A 7,858-nucleotide genomic window follows, 5' to 3' on the forward strand; every position below is an offset into this window, starting at 1 on the left:
CTCGCCGGGCTTACAATGGTGAGATTTGGACCACTACAGCTTAAAGGAAGGCCACCAGTATCGATTGTTGTCCATGATGAATGTGAGTCCTCTCCCGGCATACTATAGTGAGATTTGGACCACAGCGGCCAAGAGGATCAGGTGAAAGCTTCGGGCCGCTGCAAAATGGTAAAGAACGTGTTGACTCTGATATTTGGTGATGGTGGGATCACCCTAAAACAAGGAGTGTAGCGCTTCCAAGGAGGAGGAATGAGGAGGTGCCTTGTAGATGAATCCAAGGGACACCCACTGATCATAGGGTAATACTCCTCCCTAGAATGACGCTAGCATTTCTTCGAGTTCAGTGTAAATGGGTGTTGGATGCAAAGAGAGAGGATGAGAGAGGGAGTATAAAACCCTCCCTCGATTTTCAATTCTCACTACTTAAGAGTAGAGGAGCAACATTGAATATAGTGGAAAGATTGGAGCTAGAGATAACAAAAAGGTAGAACATGGAGATGGGTGTGTGAGAACACAACCACTGTGATAGAGTTATGATAGATCGAATAAAGGCGGTAGAAATGGAAGAGGAGAGTGAGGTTGGGGGATACAAGTTACAAAGATGCGTACCTTAGATAAGTATCTGATCGACGTGAAGACTTCAGCCATCGGGGCAGTTGATGTTGAAGAAATGACAGTGTCCAGAAGGCTAAGTTAGGTAAAGGCCCAATGGCTTGAAACTGAGCAAGTAGATCCAACAGACATGAGAAAAAATATAACCTCAAAGAAAAAAAAAAAAAAAAAAAAAAAAAAAAAAAAAAATATATATATATATATATATATATATATATATATATTCTCCTTTTTTTTTGATTTTTTTTTTTTTTGGGTGGGGTGGGGAAGAGTAAGTTCCCATGGGTTAAGAAGAAAGAGTTGGGGAAGAGGAAAGGAGAGAGAAAGTTGAGGATATCATGTTGGTTGCTGATTTGTTAGACCGAAAGAGGCTCCTTCCCTAGCCAAACGGTCTGCCTCTAAATTTGCTTCTCTGAGAATATGTGAAAAGGAAACGTGCGGCAAAAGATTGCAAATGTAGAATATGTTATCAAAGATGGACAAAAGCCTCCAAGGAGGCAACTGCTCTTTTGTAGCCCATCTCACTATGTTACTGGAAACTGACCACCAAGATCCCAATAGCTTCATGTGCTACTTGAAGCACCTTTTTGAGTCCAACCAAGAGGGCCATGGTTTCCGCATAGGTAGAATCTTGGTATCCTATAAACTCTGAGAATTGTAGGATAGTTGGGGTATCTATAATTTTCCCTTTGAAAACTGATAAGTTGTTGCTAAAACATAAAAAGGTGAAGATGCACTGATCTTCACCGAGAAGATTCTCTGATCACTTTACTGTAATCGAAGGACTCCAAGGATACATCCATTGAGCCACATCTTTGATATTTTTTGTATCTGCATTTAAAATTAAACAATAAAAGTGGATTAAAAAAAATCAGTGTTACATATCAAAATAAGGGAACCGAAAGTTTACGAAATGACAAGTAGGGAACAATTTCCATAGATCAACACTCTTAGTTCCATTGAAGTACTACGAACAAAAATAAATAAGAAAAGCATAGGGAAAGTAGACTTACCATGTTTAGCGTAGACCTATACAACTCCGATTGGGGGATGCGATTTGGTTCACATGGAAGGCTCTAAAAGGGTCAGGAGAAGGCCGAAAAGGAAATGGATAGAAGTAGTGAGAAATTATGTGACTTATGCTACTAAGAGTATGGCCCTTGTGAGAATAGAATGGTTGGACGAGATACGTGTAGCTGACGTCAAATAGTTGGGATAAGGCTTGAATGATGATAATATGAAAAGAAAAAAAAGAGAAAACTAATAATGTTTGTGTAAATAATGCACAAATCTGCAGATAAGCAAATGGAAAAGTATACCATGAGACCATTTATCTTTGGTATGAGGTGGTCACAATTCTTCTTTTGACCATTCATTTCCAAAACCTCTAAAAGACCCAAAAAATTTATCCTATTGTTTTTTACTTTAAAAATGTATAAATAAAAATTATTAAACCAATTGAACTTCTTTGGGGATTGAAAGATGGATTGTGCCCATAATATGCTTTGATACTCGAGAATTTTATTCAAAATCTAGCGTTTTTTTTTAATTCTTGTGGATAGTGTGCGCAAGTATGCCAAACACTCTCTCTCTCTCTCTCTCTCTCTCTCGCTCTGAGCCTAGCTTTTAAACCCAAAACCAACCCAAGTAGTAAAAATTACCAAAATACCCCCACATAATTGTCGAAAAGTCTTAAAGACTCACCTAAAAATGATCCAAAATCATTAAATTTTTTGAAACAGGGCCTCATTTGTTTTTTCTATTCACCATTAGGATTCGTCAGCTGCTTCAAGCTATTAACTGTGTATTGTCTGATTTGATGCTTCCCTGGGTTCAATACCCCCGAACCAACTATAGGGGCACCGTTTCATTGGTTTCCAACCCAAATCAGATGGTCCCATACAGTCTTAATTTCAGTAACAACGACACATAAAACTAAAGTTGGGGGAAATCATTGCTTGAAGAAGCTCCCTTGTTTGGGAGCAACATATGATAAATATTAAGTACCTAAATAACTAAAAATATGATGCACCTCAAAAAGGAAATCAAAAGATTTCGATGTAGTTCACTCTTTAAAACCCATATTTAGCTTTTTTGCATCATGTAGATCCAACAAATGAGCTCGCCTAAGGGCAAGAGGAGGTTCTTTGTTTGACAGCATTTGTGAAAATTCTCTAGAGAAGATAAGTAATGTGTTTCTCAGAGGATGGGAACATGCTGGGGATGTTGTATGCTCATAAACCATGAAACCATGCTCTAAGAGGAAGCACCACCTTAGATGGAATTTCTCTCAAACTACGTGGAGGTTTAGGACACTTAACCACGTATCCAATTAGAGTCTTTCGATTGGCACAGCAGTTAAAATGTGGAAGAGTCCTATGGTTTTTCTAGCCTATTAATTAAAAAAATAGCGAAATTAGCCTCCTAAATAAGCTTTTTCTTCAACTAGCGTCTTTGCCATCTACTTAACACTCTGCTCCCAAAGGCACCTAACTTCTAGTGGTGATGGAATTTATGTAATCGCGGTCATAATGGGTACACCTAAAATATTACCATTAAGTTACTGTATGAAATGCTGAGATAATGGCACCTAATCGAGTTATTGAGATGATATTGCTGTAGAAACAGGTGAACTGGATATATTTGATGCTTAACCTCATACTATCTCACACCTGTGACCTTGCAGAATTTATGAGCGCCCAAATGCAATGTCTGACTTAGTGTGGGAAGGACAAGAGAGGGTGGAAATTGCTTCCTCCGCTGCTCAAATATTTGTTGAACACTACTCACTTGAGACCTTCACACACACAGGTTGAAGAGGTAATGTTACCTCTAATACATTTGTTTATGAAGATAACACAATGGTTTAGGGAGATAGTACATCTTTAGGCCTTTTATAAATGAAATCGTGTAAGACTGGGTCCAAAGGGATCCCTACAAGAACCTGATTGTGATTGTCTGACTCCTATCACACATTGTGGTGTTATGGTCAAGTTAACCGTTTCTCCAAAAAACTTGTGGTGTTATGGCCCTGTAGCTTCTCTTGGCAGAGACGTCATGGAATTTTGGGCAGAGCTATGCTGCCATCACCATTCATGATAGGGGATTATGTGGTCGTAACCGGGTTTTGTGGGTCCTATAGGAGCTCATCATCTCTGATTATTTCTTGCTCTTAAGGGTCAGTGCACAAACATGGTGTCGTGTGTCACCTCAACTGTTTGTTGAGAACTATGAAACAGTTGAGATGAACCGTTCCCAATTCTCAAGTAGGCCTTGACAGACTTGAGCAGGGGAACAGTTCATCTTAATAGTTCATTGCTGGGTGGTTGAGGTGCATGGTTAAGAAGCTACAAGTTTCCTTCAGTCCAAGCAGTGGTTTCCTCTTATGTTTGTACAGGTTACCGAAAAGCTGAATGCGGATTATCCATTATTGGAGCTGGCTCTTGAAACGTGCTTCCCCCTTAAAAGTTCATATGATGGATGGGCAAGAGAAGCAAAACTTTTTGGGTTGACACTCAACATTTTAAGTCAAAGTAAGTATTCTCTCTCTCTTTCTCTCTCTGCCACTCACCTTACAAAGCATTGGGCGTATCCCTTTCTTTTGTCATGTATTGAAGAGATTCGTGCATGTGCAGCACACACACACACACCCTTTCTCTACAATTAGAGTTGAGCAGAGAAAACTGGTATACCCTCTGCTGCTCTTCAGTCCATTATTTGAGCAATTCTCTCTTTGCAACTTGCTTTTACACGCAAATGAATTGGCTAATGGGAGAAGGCAGTGGAATGTAGAGCTGGAAGCAATCATTGTCTGCTCTAGGTTCCACAGGCTTAGAGATACTTGTGATTGGACGCATACTGCACAGTATTCAAATTTTCTAACAGTGTTTCTTTCAACGGGTTTGAAGTTTTGTGAATGTTGTTTACTGAACAGAAAACCAAACATTCTCTGATGAATGGATCAACATTTTTATCTGGTTCTTGGGAAACAGTGAATCGTGTTACTCGTTGTGGGTGAGCTCTTTGATTCTATGTTCTGCACTTCCTTTTTTCAACTACTAGTTTTTCTTTGTCCACTTCTTCTCTCGTCATCTCACCCATTCATAAACAGGAAAAACTTTTTGAGGGGCACATTCATGAAAGTACATTTATTGTACAAAGGATATTGGAGAGATTGGAGGAAGAGAATTTTTGTGAGGCCGTTAGTCTTGAAAGACTCGAGGGGATTATGGAATTCAGGAGGATAAAGGTAGAAGAACTAAACGAACATTACATGCTTATAGGCCAGTCTTAGACCACGTGTTTATATTAATTTTCTATTTGTCTCTTTGCAGAACAAAGAATTTTTGGAGAGGACAAAGTCCTCTGGCTTTGAAGCTTCGATTTTGGCTGTAGAGGAGCCCTGCTAGATAATTAATGGAATTCATCGGAGCTGCGGTAACTAAATCTGGGTTTGCTTGTGGGTTTGACATTTTATATAGTGACCATGTTACTGTATTTTAAAATGTATACTGACTGGAAGGTTTGGTGTTGGAGATTGTAAAGACGAGTTGGATCGGGACTCAGCATGGTCCCAATCGTAGTCCTTTTTGACTCAGCTGAGTCTCAATAGAAACAGCGAGAGTCACTATTTTCAGGTTGATCCTGCAGGGCTCCATGTCTCGAGTAGAAATACAGAGTTCTCGAATTGTGCCTGTTTATATTTTCGGTTGTCTTGTTCATTCGGGCCCTATGGTGAGACAACTCAGGTGGGTTTCGAGGAGAATGACAGACTTTTCAAACAGCAACTGATCTCTAGGTCTGGACATCTAGGTTATTCTGGGAGCATGAGCTATTGATACGCTTGGTTGGATTGTTGATCTCTCGTTTGTGCAGTTATGTTTTGAACCCTTGGCAACGCAACGGGTTTGGTTGAGGGGTTGAACTAAGGTTTAAAAAAACGGACCAGTGACCCGAATCGTCTACATCAGTACCCATGTTGTATCAGTGGATCGGATCGCAGAATCTGCCAAATAGGCAAATTGTCTCAATTTTTTTAAAAAAACTCATTATATATCTTTAAAAATAGTATTTTTTTAGTTTCTAAAAAAAAATAGTAGTGATGTATTATGTATTTTTATTATTTTGTAAAAATAGGTAAATATTGAGACCTTGTTTTTATGTATGGATATTTGTATAATTATTAATTATGATGTAGTTATAAAATTATATCAAAATAATTTAAAATATTAGAAAATTTTTTCATATTATATAAAAGGAAGGGTATGTAACTCTTCCATGTTATATGATTTAAGAAAACAACCAAACTATTATAATATTACACATTAAAATTAGAAGTATATTTTATAATCATTTTACAATACAAATAAGAATAAATTTAAAATTTGTCTTGTAATATCATCTTATCTAAAAATATAATTTACAAGTATAACAAAAAATAATATATTGTATAATATATAATGTAAATAAATTAACGAATAAAATATAAGATTCGGTTATCGTTGTAATTAGTATAATTATTAATTATAATAATATAATAAACTTTGACAATCACAAATAAATAAATCTAATGTGTAATAATGAGTTTGGATAAAAATATAGGATTTAAAAACATGAATTTGTGATTATATTTTAATAAAATTAGAAAAATAAATAAATTTAAATATGGGATAATTGATAAAACAATTGGAAAATAGATTATAATGTGATATGAGTTAGTCTTATTTTTTTCTCTTCAAGTATCCCATAATTTCTATATTTATCGTTTAATTTATTTACGTGTCATATGGTAACAAATTTAGTGAGTGTACCATATGCCAATAAATTTAAGTAGCGTACACGAATTTAATTGTCCATCTAATTAAGAAATTAATTACATGTTATTTAATTAATTTGTGTGCGCTTTAAATTTTTAATTACGTGTCATTTAATTAGTTTGTGCACACACCCTTTTTTTTTTTTGGTTTTTATTTTTTGGGTACATAGGTGTTTTGTTGTTTAAGAAAGGGATAACGGTTTGAAAGGACTGCAGCCCAATCTAAATAAGTAAAACCACGCCTCATAACTCATCAGAAATTACAATTCAAGTATTGAAAAATCTTTATATCGATCATCTTGGCTTGAACATTTTGGTTGTAGAAAAAAATTTAAGATTTCAAGTTTTAAAAAGTGTATATTGTTAAAAACAATCGAGACCGTGTATTTCTCCTTAAAAATAATTGTTGATAGATCTATAAGATCTTTGCCATTTTTTGAGTTTCAAATTTTATTGTCGGTATTGGAAATTGATTTTAGAGTCATCATGAAGATTTTCATTGCCAAATGTGCTTTCTGGATGAGGATTTGAGGTGAGGCTTTATTTTGTTTTCATAAAGCCTAGGCTTTATAGAAACCTCAACCGAGAGGGAAGGTAAGCAGGATTTTTTTAATATTATTTTTAAATCATCTTTGATTCATCTTATTGATTATTATTATTTGTTGAGAAGGGCACGGTCTACATAAAGTGTGAATTTTAATCAATCAAAATAAGGCGTACCTCCAAGCCCTATCAAAAGATGCAATTTTGGTGTCACAAATCCTACAATGGCCTGAAAATCTATCTTTAGTTCTAATTATGAATTTTAAATTACAAAAATACTGCAGATAAATAAAAATCTTGAAAATGGATGGTCCAAATAACATGTTATAGGATGCACCATTTCAGAACTTGAATCTTTTTCTTTTTTACCCCCCATATCTAATCATCTTGAGGTTGTGATGATCAAATGGAATATTTCCTAGTATTGGAGCACCATTTTCTTCTGGATGTTTTAGGTACGCCTAACTTAATATATGATACTTTTATAAACGTGTTCCTTGTGAAGAAAAGGCTTTTGTTGTTTGAAAATACTAGATCTAGTTGTCCTGCAAATGCACAATCTAGACTTAGTTTATGATGGTAGATTGGATTGACTTAGTTTATGATGGTCGATCGGATTGACTTGCAGAAGTTTTGAAGCTCTAAGTCAATTTTCTTTAAAAAATAAAAACTTTCTCTATAGTAAGTTTCAATAAAAGTTTATGGTCTTGTCCAAAAAAAATCTTTATAGTGGCTTTATACGAATGATTTGGGAGATTTGGCATCAGATAATCGCTAAACGTAGTTTTCTTTATCAGTAGCATACATGTACATTTTGGTACCACGAGACTACACAATCTCTTCCTCTCCTCTCAGTAAGGCCTAAGCAAAGAAATTGGAAAGCATGAT

The 7,858-nt window shown here is 35.8% G+C and overlaps 1 long non-coding RNA gene across 1 annotated transcript in view; it reads left to right on the forward strand.

The window, feature by feature from the left end:
- Positions 1-5,312, forward strand: part of LOC18431828 (uncharacterized) — a 36,439-nt gene extending 31,127 nt beyond the window's left edge. Inside the window, exons 6-10 of the long non-coding RNA XR_966589.3 lie at positions 3,299-3,432; positions 4,010-4,145; positions 4,547-4,626; positions 4,724-4,861; positions 4,947-5,312. This is a non-coding gene — a long non-coding RNA (uncharacterized LOC18431828). The remainder of the gene's footprint in view (positions 1-3,298; positions 3,433-4,009; positions 4,146-4,546; positions 4,627-4,723; positions 4,862-4,946) is intronic.
- Positions 5,313-7,858: the final 2,546 nt, after the last annotated feature.

Source organism: Amborella trichopoda, chromosome 12 (assembly GCF_054954075.1).
Source record: "Amborella trichopoda isolate Santa Cruz 75 chromosome 12, AtrichopodaSantaCruz75HAP2 v2.0, whole genome shotgun sequence".
Lineage (NCBI taxonomy): Eukaryota > Viridiplantae > Streptophyta > Magnoliopsida > Amborellales > Amborellaceae > Amborella > Amborella trichopoda.